Source organism: Nothobranchius furzeri, chromosome 9 (assembly GCF_043380555.1).
Source record: "Nothobranchius furzeri strain GRZ-AD chromosome 9, NfurGRZ-RIMD1, whole genome shotgun sequence".
In the NCBI taxonomy this organism is placed as follows: Eukaryota; Metazoa; Chordata; class Actinopteri; order Cyprinodontiformes; family Nothobranchiidae; genus Nothobranchius; species Nothobranchius furzeri.
The window spans coordinates 33,467,580-33,488,379 of record NC_091749.1 but is presented as its reverse complement, the minus strand read 5'-3'; the positions used below and the strand labels follow the sequence as shown (position 1 = coordinate 33,488,379).

General features: G+C 39.9%; 1 protein-coding gene across 2 annotated transcripts in view; it reads right to left on the bottom strand.

The window, feature by feature from the left end:
• Positions 1–20,800, bottom strand: part of LOC139071766 (basic proline-rich protein-like) — a 191,007-nt gene that overhangs the window by 90,370 nt on the left and 79,837 nt on the right. Inside the window, exon 3 of one of the 2 annotated variants that reach the window (XR_011521580.1) lies at positions 225–19,508. The exons of the other annotated variant lie outside the window; for it this stretch is intronic. The gene's annotated coding sequence lies outside the window, so the exon portion shown is untranslated. Of the gene's footprint in view, positions 1–224; positions 19,509–20,800 lie in introns of those variants that run through there. 2 annotated transcript variants of the gene reach the window in all.

Sequence of the window (20,800 nt, the reverse complement as noted above, 5' to 3'; positions counted from 1 at the left end):
GCACAGACAGCCAGAGCCTGTCAGACACAGGCACAGAGTCACAGGTCAGTCTCTTATAAGGACATACAGTGTTGTATGTAGAGAACATTTTTTTCATGTCCCCCCAAAAATTACTCTCTGAAGTTTTACTGTTTATTGTCCCCCCCCCCCCAAAATTGAAATGGGATTTCCGCCCTTGATAACAATAATAGCAAATGTTTTCCCCAAAAAATGCTTCAATGATATGTTTTTCTGTGTGTGTGTGTGTGTGTGTGTGTGTGTGTGTGTGTGTGTGTGTGTGTGTGTGTGTGTGTGTGTGTGTGGTTCCACTTGTGGCGGTACAGTCACATGTTGTGTCTGCCTCTTCATGTGCGTGCCTAATGCTGTGTCCCAAGCCAAGCCCCTTCTGGGACATCATGGTCAGACAGACTTATTCAACGACACAAATAAAAATCAATAAACAATCTCAAGTTTTCAGCCTAAACACCGCTTCGTTTTTAAACTGTCTTTTTTCAATGAATATACAAGGTGGCTTCACGAGCCTACAGACAGCTCCTGTCCCTGGAAGAGATTAGATAATGCCTCTGAAGAGAAGAACATGGAAAGAGAAAACAGAAGAGGAGGGCAGAAAGAAACAAAGACCTGCAAAAAGGAGCAAAACTTTACTTGAATGAAAGGACTACATCTTTAAGTTTATATATTTGAGATGCTCGATATTGGCTTTTTAACCAATACCCAATATCTGATGTTGTCTAACTCTTAATTTCCGATACCGATATATGTGGGGGTCCCCCAATAAAAAGGACATTTTTAAATTTATTTATTTGGGACACTGCACATTAATGAACACATTATTTTTGTACAGACTGTAAATGAGCCAGATTATAGGCTGTTTGCTAATTTCCATCTGTAGTCCCTAGGCAGGAAGATTAACACAAAACATAATGACAATATACAATTATAAAGCAGATTAAACAACATTCAAACAAATAACATTTATAATAAAAAAAGTGCGAACATGACTGCCAACTTTTCAGATACTGTTTGAGGTGGATTTTGAAGGTATTGTAGGTGGGACATTCTCTAATATTAGTTGGGACATTGTTCCAAAAGTGACTCCCTCTTTTGACCAAAGGTTATTTTTCTGTGGGGAATCTGAAGGTCTACTCTAGAGGAGGCTCTGGTGCCCAAGCTTTAATCAGTTCTCAGGCTAGTGCATGCAGAACTTTGTAAACAGCTAGTTTTAAATGTAATAAAATATTCAAAAATGAGCATATAGTATTTTTCCAAAATATTACACTGGTGAAGTGACAAATTTTTATAGACTGTTTGAATAACATTTCTATTGGTTTTAAAAGTGTCTCCAGTGAGTGAACAGGTTGCGATGCAGTAATCTATGTGAGAAAATATCATCTCATGTAGGAACATTTTAGCTGAGTTAGTTGCCATTGATGATCTAATTTTTTGAAGACATTACATTGAAGTTAATTGTGTTTTATAACCGATAGTGTCAGATCCAGGGTGATGCCATGGTACTTGAACTCTTGGTCTATTTCTACTTCCCCCAAGAACACATTGGATTTATTTTGTGAACATCATTGAAACTGTTTAGGGTGCTAACATCTCACATCTCCTTTTATGGACGCTTAAGCTTTAAACATTGTCCATGCAAAACTGCAACTACTTTAAATTAAGTTAGTAACAGAAACAACATGTCATGTTTAATTTGTCTCCAACAGCAGCTGAATGACATTCTTTCTGAGATAATCTTGACTAACGCTCTGTGATGTCGTTAGGCCATAGTTAATTATTAAATTCATGATGGGAAAAAGTTTGATTAATAAGTTAATAAATGGTTAAAATATTTATAAAAAGGTTAAAATGTTTTAGTTACAAACAGTATTTGTTATAGTGTCTGAGCAAAACGCCACAGAGTGAGTGCTCACATCACTGACGTAGATTTTGTTTCCTACACTCCCGGTGTTTACATCTTACATCAGAAACAAGAGAATAAACAAATCATGAACTTAGCTTAGCTTCTTTGTTTGTGCCTTGGAAAACATTCGTCTTTGTAAGTATTGATTTGCTTAGTGAATGTTTGGCTGTGTGTCAAATTTACTTAGTTGATCAAATGTAAGACTGTATGCACATGCTAAGCTTGGCTAATTACTGACTACACACACATTTTAACGTCACAATATGTGCTCCCCTTATATAGGGTCAGCAGTGGTGCTGTGCCAGCCTTACTACTGTCAGTGCACCACTGGGCAGCTGTGGCTACAATGTAGCTCATCATCACCAGTATGTGAATGTGTGTATGTATGGGTGAATGAATGTCTGTAATATAAATCACCTTGGGGGGGTTCTGGGACTCTAGAAGGTGCTTATCTAGTACAGGCTGTTAACCATTTTTACCATATATGTAAACCATACTGTACCAATTTATTTATAAAGCACCATTAAAAACAGCATGGAAGCTAACCAAAATTATGTACATAAAAGAGTCAAATGCTCGAGCATTTCAGCAAAACAAAGTAAAAACATGGAAATCCGGTAAAATACACAAAGACAGCATAAATAAGCAAGGATAAAATTCCTACTAAAAACTAACAGAATAAGAGAACAGGTAAAAGGTAACAGCACTATCCAAAGTAAAAAATAATGTAGAGAGTGTTAAGAGCCATTTGAAATGGCACAAATAAAACAAAAAAAGCTACAAGATAGTGCAAGGTGTTAAAAAGTGAGCTAATGAATCATTAAAACTAAATTAAGAAAAGTTAAACTGGTGCTGGAGTTTCGTATAAAGTGTCACGGAGGGAAGGCAATGCTGAAGAAGTGTGTTTTAAGGGCAGACTTGAACCTGCTGACAGAGGGAGTCAAACGCACATGGAGGGAAAGAGTGTTCCAGAGTTTGGGGGCTGCATGAGAGAAGGCATGCTCCCCCCGTGATTTGAACCTCACTTTCTGAATGAGCAGCAGCAGATGATCTGCTGAACGCAGGGGGCTATTGGGAACTATTGGGATTGTCAGTTTTCCTCCTTTCAAACCAAAGGAAGGAGGGACATAACGACCGTTTGCCATCAGTGAGTGGGGGTTGCCCTGTCTCTTGCGAGCTAATACCACAGCACCAACAATTGTAATTTGACGACAGCTGGCAAAAAGCTCCAGAGTTGTTTAAAGTGGTTGCAGTAACCAAATTTACCACAGGATGTCATTTTTACTTCATTTCTACATAATGCACCTTTAATCTATTTGTAATCTGTGCACATCGCACAGGACTAGCCCCTATATCATCTGTGTATACACAAATGTGAGTTGATTCTTGCGGGTGCCAGTGTGAGTCTGTTTAGGAAAAGCCACTTTGCCAAGAGCACTAATTAGAGGTCAGTTGAGTTTGGGGAGATTTTGTTCTCACCCTCTGATTCTACTGTCAGGTCACCACTATTACTCTGTGTGTGTGTGTGTGTGTGTGTGTGTGTGTGTGTGTGTGTGTGTGTGTGTGTGTGTGTGTGTGTGTGTGTGTGTGTGTGTGTGTGTGTGTGTGTGTGCCTTTAAGCTGATATGTGGCTGAAAGAGAGGTGAGGGCTGGTGATTCTCGAGGCCAGTCAACCCACCGACGAAGGTTTCGTCATGGGATGAGGCCGCAAGCTAGCTGGCATTTCCACTCCGAATCAGTGAAACTTTTATTTTCTGGCCCTACAGGTCGTGGACCGATGTAGGTCTGTAAGGCTACTGTCACTTCATATAACAACAGAAAATATGGTCCTTTATCTTCCATATAATTTTCAGTTTACCTCTCTTACTTTCTCTGTCTTTTCCTTTTCTTCATAATCCTCACGTCTTATCGGTTCAAACTTAAAAAAATAAAAACATTATGTGCTAGTTTTAAACTATATCCCTCTTTTAGATTTGTACTTATGAGATGGCTTTAGTTTTGAATAAAACTGGGTTAAATCACTTTGTAGATTATGAATGAAAACTTGTGTTATTACAATTTCATCTACTGTCTGTTTAAAACAGCATGTCTCTTCTTTGCATCTCACTTTCTTTGAGCCTCTTTTTGTTACAGTGGCTCTCCAAAGGCTGAAATTGACACCAAACTACCGGATAGACTATAGACATGCAGGCACACACACACATACACACACACACACACACACACACAGACACACACACACACACACACACGCACACACACCCAAACACACACACACACACACACACACACACACACACACACACATGCACACACAACATATGTACCAAGTAATGCTTCTATGGTTATATTGTGATTTCTTAGTAAATATTCTATTTGGTGAGAGATAAACTTTATTGTATTTATTCTAGTGAATCTATAATTAAACGGGTAAACTAATAGTAGCACATTCAATGTCAAAAAGAGTAAAATGTTATTATCAGGAGAGGGAGAATGTTTAAATGGTTAGCAACAGTGTTCAAGCCGATGGCCCCCTCCATGAGGCCACCACAGCTCAGCAGGACATCATTGTAGCTTCTTCTGGAGAGAAAAACACTTACGGCTCGACACACGGGAGGCGACATCGCCTCTCCTACGTTCATTTTCAATGAGACATGCGCGACAAAGCGATAATCGCGGGTCTCCCTCCTACCAAGCGAAACGCGAAAAACGTGCGTGTGAAATTTTGCGCTTGTGCACGTGTCGTGCACAGGCGACCCAGCAACGCGATCCCAGAAAGTTGAAACATGTTCAACTTTTCATCGCTGTCGCTCGGACGAGGACCAATCAACGGAGGTTTCATTCACTGACCAATGAGCGGACAGGATGCTCCGTACATCTCTGAGCAAACATGGAGAAGTTGAATATTATTATGTTTTATATAGAAAAATCAGAAGTAAGATTTCACATAACTCTAGCAGCACCTTGTGAAACATCACATCTACCACTTTTTTTAAACTCTGAACCGCTTAAATAACCTTAATTCCCTCCAACCTGACACAGCCAAACAAAACAAAGGAAGTTTCGATTTCGCCATGGAACAGAACGCGTAGACGGCTTTGCTGCTGGCCGCGGGTCGCCTCCCGTGTGTCAGGTAATAAAAGTGACAGCGACAAATTTCGCTGATTGTAGTCATTTGTCGCCTCCCGTTGTCGAGACCCTTAGAGAAAAAATAGTTAACAGCTGAAATTGCAGGAAATAATGCAGTTAAAGAGCAAATTGTAGATGATAGTAGTAGTGTGGAAAGTGGTCAGTGTGTCCTCCAGCAGTCTAAGCCTATAGCAGCATAACTACAGAGATAACTCTGGATAACCCAGCCTTTTAGATGGAGGCATGTTAGAGGCAGGGCAAGGGAGAGCCGTCTTTACCGACTTGTTGTCTTTAACAACTTGATATCTTCTAAGGGAGGTAACCCACCAACTAAAATGTTGGTTGTGTTGTAGGAGGACCTGCTCGAAAACAAGATGTTACATCTCAAGCAGTTTATCCTCCTGAAAAACATAAGTTAAATAAACAAATAAATAAATAAAATAAGATGCCAGTTGTGTCTGCTGTACCTAGTGTTGATCCAGAGTTTCCAACATTATTTTAGTATCAGATGGTTGGATTTAACATTATTATTATCATAATTTTAACAGGAATAGAATATGATCTTCTCTTTAAAAGTGAAACACGGTTGTGGCTGTCTGTGTGAGAGACAGATGAGGTTTTGAGAAAACGTAATGACACACTCCAGTGGTCCAGAGAACGACAGAAGTGCAGTCTCATTGATAACAGGATAATTATACACTCTGTCACCATGTTATTGTGTGTGCATGTGCATTTTAGTCTTAAGAGTCATAATATATGCAATTATTTCTATATTATCATTAATCTAGTTTAGATGTCAATAGCTGTTTTTCCTTAATAATCATTCATTGTATACTTTGTGTATAAGCTTTGTGTGTTGCTCTATGCAGAAACAAAAGCAGTTTCTGTGTGCGTACCCCTTCTGTGTGTCAGATGCATTCGTGGGGCACCCACCCCAACTCGCATGATTGTGTATGACAGTAGTGAAGTGGGATGTTAAATTGCTGCATCAAGTTAGTGCACTTTTGTAATAAATATGCCCCCTTGCTTTCTTTTTCATGCATAAACACAAAGCTTTTGCACAAAAGCACACTTACGGAAAAGCTTGTATATGATTGGAAACGTCGTGCTGTGAAAAGAACCCAACATCAATTCCATTTCAAATGACTGTTGTCAACATCCATCTCATTCCTATACCTGTCTCACGCATCAGGATGTATGACACAAGCGCATGCAAACACAAAATTGCACTAATGCGCAGCAGATGCACACTTTTACAACAGGCCACCATCCTGTCAAAGAGCTAAGCCCTCAGCATGCCCCGCTCTCCTGTTGGGAATGTTTTGGAGTTCTAATGTTATGTGGTTTCCCTTGTGATATAAGTTGGTGTGTGTGTGTTTGTGTCTTCTTTGATCCCTGGTGAGTTGGGGGATAGGATCTGAAGGAGGCCATCTGACCGGGCTGTCACTAATCCCTTAACAACACAGCTGACCATGATTGGCCCTGGCCAAAAAGAAGGGGATGGGGCCGCCAGCTGGTTGAAAAGATGACTGAATGGTTGGTGATCTGCAGAAAAATGTACAAAGTAAGAAAAGAAAAGATGGAAAATGTCTACTTTAGGAGCAAATAGCTCAGAATTGATCATTAGCATATTTTTCCCCAAAGTGGAACCCCATCCGGGCTTAAAATCAAGCAAAGTGAAGAAATGTCAAGGAGAATAAAAACATTCTCATTAGACACACATAGACAACTGTGCTGTGTGTGGAGAAGAGCGTATATGTGTTTTTAATCACCACAGGCAATATTATAATCTCCGTTTCAAAGAATGAAACCATAATTAGTGAAAGCATATACTGTCGGTTCTTCCGGCTCCTGATTCTATTTTCTCTTCTCTGTTGCCTGAAGAACTTCATGGTAATTCAGTCAAAGGTAGATGTTCTGTGTTCTCCTGAGATCTGCTCTGAAAGCCAAACTCAGAAATCAGCAGCTTAGATAGTTTGACCAGCCTAAAGCTAGACAAGACACACTTCAACCCCACACACAACGTCCACAAAGTAGATGTGTCCATGTGCTCTTTTTTAAGAAACCTGCTAAAGTTAACTGGTTTAAATGATCAAAAATGTAAAAATATCTGTTGCATTGATAAGTTTTATACTTTTGCTGTTAAAGTTATTGCAAAACGTACGTTTTGGAATGAAAATGATTAAAATTAGAACAAAAACAAGAATCTTAGTTTGCATGTTCATTCTTATGAGAAACCAATCTGTACTTGCTATTTTAAAATATTATTGGCCACTTTAAATGTCACATGCAGGCTTAATGTCAAAATACTCTTCAACCTTTATTTCCTGCATTAGCTGCAGATAGAAAATAGATGGAAAAACAATCGGGTCACAAAGCCACACAGACCTACGTCACGCCGCGCGTAAACTTGCTTTCATGGACTCACCCATCTTGGCTCGCATCAAGGAAGACTGTATTGATTTTTGCAGCTAGGAGAAAGCAGAGCACATCTCAGCCAGAAGAAGCTAATCATTATCAATAGCCACTCCACAGCAAGGCAGAAGTGGTTCAGGTTTGTGAGTCCAGTCCCCCCGCAGATAAAACAAATTTTGGCGTCTTGTGTCCACGATCTCATTCTTTCAGTTACTGCCAAAGCTCGTGACCATAGTTGGGGGTTAGAACGTAGCTCGGCTTCCTTCCAGCTTAACTATCTCTTCATCATGACGTATCACTGCTGATGCAGCATCAATCTGCCTATCGATCTAGCGCTCCATCTTTCCTTCACTAGTGAACAAGACCCCGAGATACTCCTCTGCTTGAGGCAGGACCTCATCTCTGACCTGGAGAAAGGAAGTTTGTAACAAATGCGACAATACAAGTAAAGCAAATGATAACAGCGCTACCTGCAGGATGCTTCTCCTGAGTTTGTTTTGTCTGATGGATGCCATTTCGTCAGAAGTCTGATGGAGTTTGAGTGAAATCTAGATCTTTTTTCTAAATGATCGGACATCTGAGGTCGTTTGATCTGATGACCTGAGGATTTCCTAAAATGTACACCGAATGAGGGTTCAAATTTAATATTAGACAATAATAATGTAAAATAGTAATATTAGAATATTGCTTAAGTAAAGAACCAAAGTTTAACATTATGATTCAATATGTGTTTTTTTCCCAGTTAAATCCAGTTATTGCCTCAATGCGATATAGCGACTAAAATATGGTCTAATTGTGAGTTTGAATGCCAACTGAAGTGTTGGAGAACAACGATTTTCAGCAATACATGATTTCTGGGCTATGTGACGCATTTGTAATAAACAATGATTTTGGAATTTCCCTGACCATTTAATACATTTATTTATTTATGACCATCTGATGTTGAACAGATAGCATTTTCATGCATCGTCTGCAGATACATTCAGTAGCAACATTATTGAAATTCAACATCGGCCTTCCCACCTGCACCAGAGGCATTAGCATGATCCACCAGGAAGTGCCCTTTCTGTCCATTGAGGCTCTGTGCATGGGTCACATCACAGATAGAGTTGTGGCTCCATCCATCATGTAGGGTATAGTTAGCTGCCTATGCTAATGTCTGACCCAATGAAAAGTTTACTAAGAGACCGACAAGGACACTGGGGTGGACGCTTGTCATTCCCATAAACACACACATGCTCTGCCTATTTCTTTTTCACGTGCACGCGTGTACACACACTCTCCGCTGCAGCAATGTGGGGCTGTCATATTTCACCCAACCTGGTAGCGTGGCTTGAGTTATGGCCATGTCACGGTGTAGAGGGAATATGGGTTGTGTTTGGCATGTGTTTATGTGGCCACACACTTACATGGGTATGCATCCACAGAGTGTGTATTTTAAGTCCATTTCTTGTATGTTTAGTAAAAGAAAACTCAAATTTCAGCAGCATGACAAAAATGATTTATAGAAATATTGCAAAATAAAATCTAACACTTTTGGGAGGAATGGAAAACCCCTAAGAGTTTGGGACCTCAATAGGAAACACACAATAAATGTGTGTGTGCACATTAATGCAGTTTATTTATTTATTTTTGAGCTGCTGCCTCATAGATGTATGGTCTCAGTGGTATGGTCTGTTTACAGACGGGGAGGACGAAGCTCCGTTATAGCAGAGCTGCAGATTTATGACCTGTAAACCGGGAGATGGACATGTGGCTGAATAGAGGGATGGATCAATGGAAGGGTGAAAATAAAAATATGAGCGAATTAAGATAGAGGGTTAAAGATGGAAGGACAGAAGGACAACGAAGCAAAGGCAGAGAAAAGGGATATGACAAAAAGACAGGAACAGAATAGCGAGATCTAGGGTGAGACCAGTTTACTGCCTCGAACAAAAGCAGAACAGTTAAAACATGGTTTAAAAGAAGGGTGAAAGGAGAAGATAAAAGATGAAATAAAAATCAAAATGGAAAATGGCTGGATAAACACATGTAATGAATGTGAGACTGATGGCAGGTCAGGGGAAGGAATAGAATGAGATGAATAAAATTAAAAAGAAGAAAAAAGGAGAAGTAGTGAACGGAAAACGTTCTGAACTAGTATTAGGAATGTAACAAATCCTGAAGTGGTCTTTGCTTCTTTGTGTGCCATGATTCCTGGAGGAATTGTCAAAGCATGAAATGAGTCTTACTCTGGGAATTGTCTCATCCTGACTGTGCACACAGTTATTAATGGTGTTATCATTCTGTACTGGTAATTATGCTCTCTCAGGGAGCTGGCATAGACGGGAAATGACAGAAAAGGCAGAAGACAGACACTTTGATGTCTTTTGAACTTGATGAACTAAGCTGAATGAAATAAAAAGTCTGTATGAGTGAATGAGAAACTATATTCTGTATGGATGTTGGTTGTGAGGACAAGAGGGTACTTGGATTTCAGCACATATTTGGTTCTTTTATGAAAAAATGTATAGATTTTATCTCAAATATGCACAAAATACTGTGAGTTGTAATAACATTTACACTACAAGACTTAAAAGAGTTACAGAATAATAACAAAAAAATACATCTAATGACTGTTATTCCCTCTGCTGTGGTCTGCTGGGGTGCAGGCAGCTCTGACCGAGACAGGAAGAGGCTGAACAAGCTAGTTAACAAACCTAGCTCAGTTCTGGGATGCCAACTAGATTCAGTTGAGTATGTGTGAAAGGAGGATGCTAGCGAAGATTACCTCCATCTTGGAAAACCTGTCCCAACCACTATGTTCCACTGTGGAGACCATGGAGCTCCTTCAGTGGCAGACTGACATCCCAGATGTAAAACATACTGTAGCTGCCATATCTCCTCTGCGATAAGAGTGTATTACTCCTCAGTTTAACTGGCACTGGCATTATCCTGGTACACAGTAACATCAATGCACCACTCAGTATGTGTTCAATACGTATGTCTGTGTCCCTTATGCTGCATATTTCTGGAAACCCCAGTTCCCTTTTTATTCGTTGTTTTTAGAATCAGAAGGTTTTATTGTTAATATTTACTTCTGAGAAATCACAACATTAGGAAATTGCTGCGGTACTTAGTGCAAAAGAAGATAAAAAAAATAAGAGACAACCAAAAATAGGAAGTAGTAATATACTCATGATAAAATAATTAAGTGGCAATAATTAGAGAAACGGCTACTATTTACGCAGTGTAAGTACTAATCAAAGTGGATCGGTTCAGGTACAAACACAACACTGGGTCATGTGACTGGAACCAAGCGACTGGAGTGGGCAGCCCTAGGATTGTCTTTCATGAGTCCAACAGCAGAGAGGATGAAACAGTTCTTGTGGCAAGAGGTTCTGGTCCAAATGGATCCGAGCCTCCTGCCAGATGGGAGAGAGTCAAAAAGACTGTGTCCGGGGTGGCACGGGTCAGCTGTGATCCGACCTACACAACTTTCTAGTGGTTGATGGTAATAATAATAGCTTACGGCCTTTGTGTGTTTACCTGTACTCCTTTCAATTTCTTCTTCCTTTTTCTCTGTGTATGTTCTGCTGTAGCAAGTGAATTTCACCACTGTGGGATTAATAAAGTCTATTCTAGTACATTCTATTCTATTTTATTTTAACCTGTTACCTTGTTGTTGTTCAATATAGGCAGTCTAGGGTGTCTAACCCCTTCTTTCCACGGGAGCCGTCAGCAGCACGTTACTGCAGCAGCACGTCATAGCTGCTGACAGGAACCGCTGTGGTCAACAGAACCTTTTCCACTGGAGCTGTCGGCAGCCGTCAGCAGTGCGAGTTGACTGCGTCTCGGGAGCAGCATGTCGCGGCCTTCACGCGCCGGTTCTATTTTCTACGCGCGACGCCTCTGAAACGGGTCAAGTTCGACATTTTTGGGGAAGGCAAGACAGGAAATCGGACATGGAAACGGAGCGAAGCTCCCGAGATTTTCAGAATAAAGAACGTACTGCCTTCCGGTTGCTTTACTTTAAAAAAAGGTTACTAACTGTGCGGCCCCGTGAGAAGTTATCACCTAGCTAGCGGTCTCCTTTGTTTTTCAGGTCCGTATTGGCGATTATAAAACGGACAGAACATAAAACACAAACCTTTTGGAGCCATGTTGTAGTTTTCTCCTGCTTGTTGTTGTGTTTACTGACGAAGTCACTCGTGTGACTTCGTGCTCAGTCGGTGACAGTTGCTCCCCTGCTGCTTCGCGTCTCGTGGGAAGGGCCAAGCAGCAGCTTACGCAAGCAAGACGTGCTGCTGCAGTAACGTGCTGCTGACGGCTCCGGTGGAAAGAAGGGGTTATGTACCTAAATGTGTCCCCGATCTGTTTTCCTATGTGAATGGAGAAAGACACACACTCTTAAATTAATATTCCCCAATCCACTTCAACATTGGCGGTTATGGTAATGCTAACCACCGAACAACGCTAGCCTGAGCTACTGCTAATATCCTATTGGACAAGAGGAAAACAACAAAAGATAATGTTGGAGCACCACACATTCCAGGATGTACTGGGAATTACCAGAACTACAAATGAATGTCAGATAGATCCACAGCTTGTGGTCCTTGTCCTCTTCCTAGATGGCCCGCAAACCCCTGCTCCACATTCTGCCGGACATTCACTTATTTCCTCATTAGTCCACACTCCTGCATCCCACCATGTACACAGAGTAACTACCTTCAGGCAGAGTCATTGAACTATTAGGGTAAAATGACCACTCAGCATACAGCTGAATGGTCCAATGGTTGCTTTTGGTCCGAAAGGTGTTACTGGTGGAGGTTTTAGACAAATGCATGAGAACCACTGTTACTTTTCTTCATTTTATTTTTAATTTCCACAATATATGTATAGCTATACTAAGTTAGAGCGTTGTTAAGAGGCATGAAAATAATGCTTTAACCTAATTTGTTTTCCAAATTAACCATTGGGACTCTAACCTGTGTGAGGTAGGGTTGGCCGATTGGACGAATTATTCAACCATCGGTGATGGGCTGAGCCGTTACGGTTGTTTTTAGACGCTTTACGATTTATTTATTTATTTATTTGTTTGCCTGTGAGTTAGTTTGTTATTGACAGATATTTTACACGTTACGCACAGAGAACATCACAAAGGTAACAAACAAGAAACGATCTCGATTAGCGCATCCGGGCATTATATCACAATTTCTCCGCCTCTCGTTCAGGTGCACTCTGATCAGCTTGTTTGGACTAAAGATTAATTGAAATGAATGGAAACTGAACATTATTGAATTATTATTTATTATTTTAAAAATAAAAGTGACAGGGATAGATGAATCATGTGACCTCTGGCTGCAAGCAAATGCTCCCAGGTCAGAGTGCGTCTAAATGCAGCAGTGATTCATTCCATTTTCTACCCAAACTCATAAAAGAAAGAAACCCAGTAGCCTAGGTTAAAAAAACATTTTGCTTAAATAAAATACCAAAAGTGTTTTTGTACCACTTTAACTATGTTTAATACGGGCTGTTTAGATGTCACTCTACCAAACAACAAATACAAAATAAAACAAAATGAAAAATAAAAAATTCTCTTCCAGCAAACATGTGCACTGTGCTTCCATAAAACAAAATCAGTCTTTGGACTTCTGTGGTCACAAATTAGTTTGTGCATCATGATGTCACACGCATGAATTAATTGCCCATCGACATTTATTGGACTGATGATTGGCAATGGGAAAAATTATACATATCGCCCAACCATGGTGTGAGGCGTTATTATAGGGTTGTTTGGCCTTTCATCATGGCTCCTGGTACATTTTGAGCCCTAAGAAATTTTAATATGTTATATAGGAGTAGGGCTGGACGATAATTCAATAGTTTAATATATCTATCAATAGACATGTGGTGCGATAGAAAAAAAATGGGTTGAGAAACTTAGATAAAAATTTTCCCTTTTTTCATTATAACCTATCAGGTAGCAGCATACTAGACTCACTACTTACTCCTAACCAATCAGGCACGCTATGTCACTTAATCAACTTCCCTCTGGGATTAATAAAGTATTTTTGAATTGAATTAAGCCAAAACAGAGCATGAGGCATCAAGATGTCTCAGCGAGAAGAGGTGGAGAAAAAATAAAAACACCAAAAATAAAATGGCCAGGGCCGCAAATATACATTTTCGACAACTTTTAAAATATTTTTCAATAATTATTAATATTGATCAATATAAAAAAATGATTATCAAAATGCTTTTTTCTATATCGTCCAGCCCCATATACAAGTTCGAGGAACTGTTTCCAATTGTAGAAAAAAAAGGTAAATGATATTTTTGATGCAAAATGTTGCTTTTTCTAAAACAAAAAAGTTTTCTAACAGAAAATGTTTACAATAGATTTTACTTTAATTTATAATAATCAATAAAACAGCAAAACAGGTTTTGAAACACATTTCACCACTTTACCAGTCTATCAACCAGTGTCAAGAAGCTAAGCATAGGTTGTTTTCTTGTTTTTCCCCAGTAAGTGATGCTTTTTCTTCAATGTCTAACAGTCTGACTAAACACTTTTTTGTTGCCGTGTCATCATTTTTATCTTTTATTTGTCATTTTTGTTCTTTTATTACGACCGCTGTTACCAGCCTCCGATCCCACACCAGCCCGCCCTTCTATTACTTTGTCTTTCAGAGCCACATCGCCATGTGTCTTGTTATGTAAATGGGTTGTGTTAAATGTTGCTCTGTCCCTGGTGAGTTTTTAACAGTATGGTGAGACGGGCTGATCATCTTTAAACAGGGCATCTGCCGGCATCTGTTTTATCTTTATTGTTCCCTTAACGCCAGATAGAAGAAATGATAAAATACACTGAAATGACGACACAACAAAGGCATAAACACACGGACAATGGCGTACATGTAAAACCACATAAAGACTGATATAAAACAAGAATTTTTTAAAAATCGCTTTGGACAGACACATCAGATTAACTACAACATCTGCAGAAACCTTGTGAAAAAAGAGACCACAGAAACACAGAAAGGCCACAGTTGAGATTTAAGCCAATGGCCTTCAGGATCAAACATCACTAGGAACCACTTACTTTTTGCTATCATGATCAACATCATTATAACAAAATGTTAAACACTTTAACATGCATGGATGTGTTTGTTGTTTATTGAGTTCAGATGCTTTAAGTAAAAAAAAGTCACTGATTAAGGTTAATCACTGAAAACATAAAGTTAAAGCCAAGATGGTGCTAGGTAAAGTATCTAAAAACATTTGACTATCTGCTGGAGGGGCAACAATGGAAAAAGGATTGATGAGGCATAAAACGATGAGGTTAGTTGCAAAAATGACACGTGGAAAAGACAGAGCTGAATGGAGTGATAAATGATTAGATGGAGGCGGAGCAAAAATGGCGAGAAAGCAAAGCTTACAGCGGGGGTGGGGGTCGGTGGGCGGGGGGCAAAGGCTGGCAGGCACCTGAGTAACACCTCCGCCACGTGAGTATGTCTGTCTGATTCTGTGATTAATGAAGACATGTCTGTGTGATAATCCAGCTTAATAAGCACCAGCAGAGCAACCCTCAACCATAACTGTGTTAATTTATGCGTGCATATGTCTGAGTGTCGGGGTCACGGAGGCTTTCTCTGGACATGACCACTAAAATGAGGTAAATGTTGAGATACGTTTGTCCCACCGTCTAAATGAAATTTCTATTAACATGCTTTATATTTATTCTTGTTAGTTCATTCAGGTGAGAGGAAATCTAGCGTGACAAAGAGCTCTGTAACAGCCAGCCTTCTGTGTGAGTGTGCACATGTGTGTCGTTTAATGTCATCCTTTATAAGTATGCCCAGATGTTGACACTGAAATGGGTCTTTAATCACCATTTAAACAGCAGGGCCAGTGTGTGTGTGCTTGCATGTTTGCTGTGTGTGTGTGTGTGTGTGTGTGTGTGTGTGTGTGTGTGTGTGTGTGTGTGTGTGTGTGTGTGGCGCCAATGTCAATGTGTGCTGTTGACAACAGAACTGCTGTTTAATTACCATTTAAACTGTGAGAGCATTTAAAGACAAAAAGCCCCAGCTAAATGAGTTAAACACTGCTATAGGCACACATATCTGTCTGTCCGTCCGTCCGTCCGTCCATCATCTATCTATTTATCTATCTATCTATCTATCTATCTATCTATCTATCTATCTATCTATCTATCTATCTATCTATCTATCTATCTATCTATCTATCTATCTATCTATCTATCTATCTATCTATCTATCTATCTATCTATCCATCTATCTATCTATCTATCTATCTATCTATCTATCTATCTATCTATCTATCTATGATTAAAGAAAATATTTATATGGTGAAATATTGTGATATTTTGTGTTATGATATTGATTCCATATTTAAAATCAGTTCATCACATTCTGTTTGGAAGGCAGCATGTCATGTTCTGTGTCCCTTTGGTCACCAGCCCCCTCCTGGTTTCCCTCATGTCCCCCCTAGTCACTTCACTTGTTTTTAGTTTTCTATATGTTCAGATTATCTAGTCTCCTTTAGTGTGTTGTGTTTCCTTCCCCATTTAGGTCATCAGTTTACTTACCTTTATATCTCCTGTGTCTTTGTTCTACAGTGTTTAGGTTTATTTTAGTTTAGTAGCTTTGTTTTACAAGATTTAGGCCTAGTCCACACGTAGCCGGGGTTTTTTAAAAACGAATATCCGCCCCTCCAAAAACTTGCATCCACACCACCGCGTTTTAAAAACAAACTCTGTCCACACGTACCCGGATAAATACGTTGTTATGGACATGCCAGACCTGTAGGCGGCAGTACTTCCCCCGTTCTTAACCTCGTCTTTCGTCTGTGGTCTTCCGCAAGGAGCAGTAATTCCGCTTGCAAAAACAAACAAGCAGAAAGCGCTTGGACAATTGATGGATCGGGTAGTGACAGAACGCAGCTCTGAAGGCTTCCATGATGCCGGCTAGTGTAAACACAGGTCGCACACGTGATGTCAGCAATTTTTGTCGCAGAAAGTGACGTTGCGGACCTTAAAACTCCGGTTTTGTCCGTCCACACGCAGACACCCAAAACGGAGAAAACGCAGATCTTCACTTTGGCCGGAGTTTTTAAAAAGATCAGTTTTCGTGTGAAAAAACTCTGTTTTCGTGTGGATGACAGGCCAAAACGTAGAAAAATATCTACGTTTTGGCAGATCCCCGGCTACGTGTGGACAGGGCCTTAGATCTGGTTTTCTCCCCTGCCCGCTTCTGCTCCTCCTCTCAGTTTATTAGTCTCACCTGTGTCCAATTGCATTTTGGGTCCAAGCTTCCTTCCCTCAACTTGGCACAGCAGTGTTTACGGGCTTCTGACTGACTGAACAAGATCTTGTGGTAACACTCGATGTGTCTTGGAACCATAAAGTTTGAGTTTTGAAGAATATTCAGTCATAAAAATTATATTTATCATTTAGTTTTTAGTATTTCACTAAATAGTCTCCCCTGTAATGTGATATATACCTGTTACAACCCTAGGTGTTATGCGTTGTGGTAAGGGGTAACATAAAAACTGATGCGGAGAAAGGAGGGGTGAGTGTAAATAAAAGGGATTTATTTTTACAAATTCCAAACCAAAATACACAGTCCTCGACTGGAAAAGTTCAAATTTAAGGTAACTAAATAAAACACACCACGGAGATAACTCAAAACACCTGGGACAAACGGTCCCAGGGAAGAAAACACGGGAATAACTATTGATCTAAAATGAAAAACAAAGAGCCGGAACTAACTAAAAACCAAATCTTGACGGCTATCAATAATCAAACGGGTATAAACGAAAAGCGAGCTATAAAGCTGAAAACGAAAACGGAAAGACCTCACTGGGGCAGAATCAAAACAGGATCTCGACACGAACAAACGGTTACTAATTACGAACATCCACACTCTAGTCAAAGCTACTCAATATCACACGAATCTAACCGAGGAGAGAAAGACAGAGGTTTTGGTCTGTGAGTCTCGCTGAGAAACTGAAACAGGAGTCTTTTCAATAGCATTTCATCATCGGGAGATTGTCCTGAGCTGGTGCAGAGTGGGCGGGCCGAGGCGGAGGCCAGCCTGACGGAGGACCTGTCCAAGGTCCTGAACAGCATGGAGGGCGCAGGACTGGGCCGTTCAAGGTGCACGAGTCCAGGATCCGTAACAATACCATATTGCTGGATCCTTGCCAATACACACCCTGCCTATTAAAAAACACTGATACACCAAAATATCACAATCTTTTGTGTTAGAATCTGTATTTAATTGTAGTTTAAAATGTTCTCTTACACTTTGACCAAAATGTCTTTTGATCGTCTAGTTAAATCTAGGCGACGGCTTTTTTTTTGGCCAGGCAGTGTACCTTGACACTGTTATCAGTCTGACCTCCAGCGGTGATGAGTCTATGAACAGGAGGTAAGTAACAGTTTGTCTGGTGAAAACTGTAAAATATAAGGATGCACCAATAGTTCGGCCACGGCCAACACAGACCGTCACGTGAACTCTGTTAAAACCCCATTTTTTGCTTCACCCCTCATGTTCCAACTTGCTCTTTGCTTCATAAAAACAGTACATTCATACTGATTTCACAAGTTAAGTTTTCCCCCTTTAGAAAAGCTGTTTATTACAATCGCTGGAATATTAATATTTGGTATCACATTTACCGTGTCTGCCCGGTGTTTTCTTTTTGTTTTACATTCCTGCCATGTCTGTCACTAATAGCGGTGTTTTTAACCATCCTTTCTACACCCACCATGACCTGCACACGCTGAAATAAGCTTTGCATCATGTGTGCTTAGCGTTTTTACTCTCATGAAGTCCACAGACTGTTGCTGCTGCACAGCAGCAACATCACTTTCTTCCTCACTGGACGAGTGAAAATCTTCATCAGAGGGTGAATATTCCTCTTCAGAATCAGAGTCAGCCAAAGAGCTTAGTCAACGATGAACAGACCTGTCAGCATTGAAGGTTTCTCCTCTCTAATATATAATAATATTCACCCTCTGTGAGCTCCTCACTTCCTCCCCTTAGTCAGGGCCTCTGACAGGGGGCTGCTTTCAAACTCTATAAACCTTGAAAACTTCAATAGAAACACCCAAAAGTGTTGTTTAGATTGAAGTTACACATCTCCACTATCTTCTGGTGTGAAGTAATAACATTATGAATGATTATTTTTGCAGCTGTGACTCATTAAACACAATATTGCGATTTTAACACTTAAAGGGTTCATTTTACAGGCCTTCTAATTCTGTTTCTAATTATTGGCATAATTTCTTTCAGTGTTTTGGCAAATATTTTTCATTTTGGTGCATCCCCAGTAAAATACTTTGGCCTGCATGACCAGAGCAAATAAAAGACCCAATTAATAAAAAACTACAAACTATTCGACCCAGTTTCTTCAAGCAAAATAGTTGATCTTGAGTTGAGTCAGGCTCAAGACTGAGGAACAGCTTTGTCTCTAAGGCTGTGAGAAGTCTGCAGCATGTACGTTTCCATAACATTTTTCTTAATGGAGCCCTGGGCCTTTTGCTGCTACACTTGTTTGTCCTTCAGTTAGGAGACACCCGGGCTCAAGGGTTAAAGTCTATACCTGCCATGCATTTTGCTGCCATTGTCTACAAAAATGATCAAGATCAAAACCTAATCTTTATCTTGAATGATGCATATGACTTCTTTTCACTTAAACATGTCCATTGTAATTAAATGAGGAAAACCTGCAGTTAAAGGAAAGTAAGGGAATAATTATACCAACTGATTATTAATACTTTTTTTTTACAATGGCAGGTACAAATGATGGTAGCAATGCTTCCTTACACAAAGGTAATTAAATAATTACGGTGTAACGGTGAGAATGATAGGAGTGATCATATTTGTGACAGGCAGGGTGCATCGCACTGAGGGTATTATGATAATGAAATTAATGATGGATGTTGGTAAATGTGTGTGTGCGATACACACGTTTCATGGTGGATGTCTCATCTCACACTGAGCTCCTCAATTTTAGCCATCTGTTCTGCCAGCATGCATGTACCCTTTAAAATCACACAAAAAGTCATTAGAATTATATATCAAATGTATAGAACACACAATCACAATGGTTAAAACACACACACGCAAAGGTTTTAAGGCTAGGAGGTATACTTTAGTAGAATAATACTGTAGCAGAGACACATGTAAAAACATATGCACATTCACACTCACAGCTTGGTATTCTGGTCGTTCTGGCTCAACACACAAACACCAGGAGTGAGGGTTCAGCCAAAGGGAAACCAGCATGATGTCTACCTGCTGGATGGAGATCAGGGACCAATATGCATGCGTTTACAATAGATGTGTGAAAAATATATGTTGGTAAATACTGAGTGAATTTGGTCCAGCCATTTCTACCATGCAGATCATGTCAGCCTAGACCCACTCCTTTTTGGATATGAAAATGTATTATTGTATTCAAAGTTATGATTTCCATCCATCCATCCATCCATTGTCTGAACCCTCTTTGTCCACATAGGGTAGCGGGGGGGTGGGGGTGGGGGGGTTATTGACTACTATCTCCAGTAGTCAATGGGCAATCAGGCGGGGTACACACTGGACAGAGAGCCAGTCCATCGCAGAGTTATGATTTCTCTATTTTATCTTTTTTTTATTTTGTCTTTATGTTATTGAAAGGAAAATTGTGTTTGGATGAATATTTCTTCATTGTAATAATGATGTCACCTTGTCTCTCAGTTACTGCTTGTTTGGTCTGTGCATCGGTGGAAGGAGCAGCACAGCAGCATTTGGACAGTGCCCCCCTAAAATGTGCTAAATTCCCCTGCTGGTGTTCATTCTTGTTTTGATCTGCCCGGTGGATTGGATAGCAGCAAATTCTCAAAGTAACAAGAAAGAAAACATAAGATGGGCCTTTTAAACCCTTTATTAATTTTACACTGTCAGTTACTTCAGGGAAAAAACATTTTGAATGTTTTTTAATGTAGTTTTTAAAGGAGACATATTATGACTTTTTTCTTCAACAACAAAAACATTCTATGGTCAATAAAAAAACATTTAGGGACTTTTTTTCCACAAAGACTTTCTCACATTAAGCAATTTCAGTAGTTGTACCCTCTGTTACATTAAGAAAACATGCTGGAGCTGGCTATATACACCCCTCCCCGCTCTGGCTGCTATAAGCTGAGAAGCTCAGATGTTCAGGAGGGGCTCTGAGTGGAGCCGCTGCTCAACCAGATGAGAGGTGGTTAATGCACATTTTCCCTTTTGTGACATCAGAAATGAGGACTTTGAAATGGCAAGTTTTAATATGTTTTTTTTCTGTGTTTGTAGTATT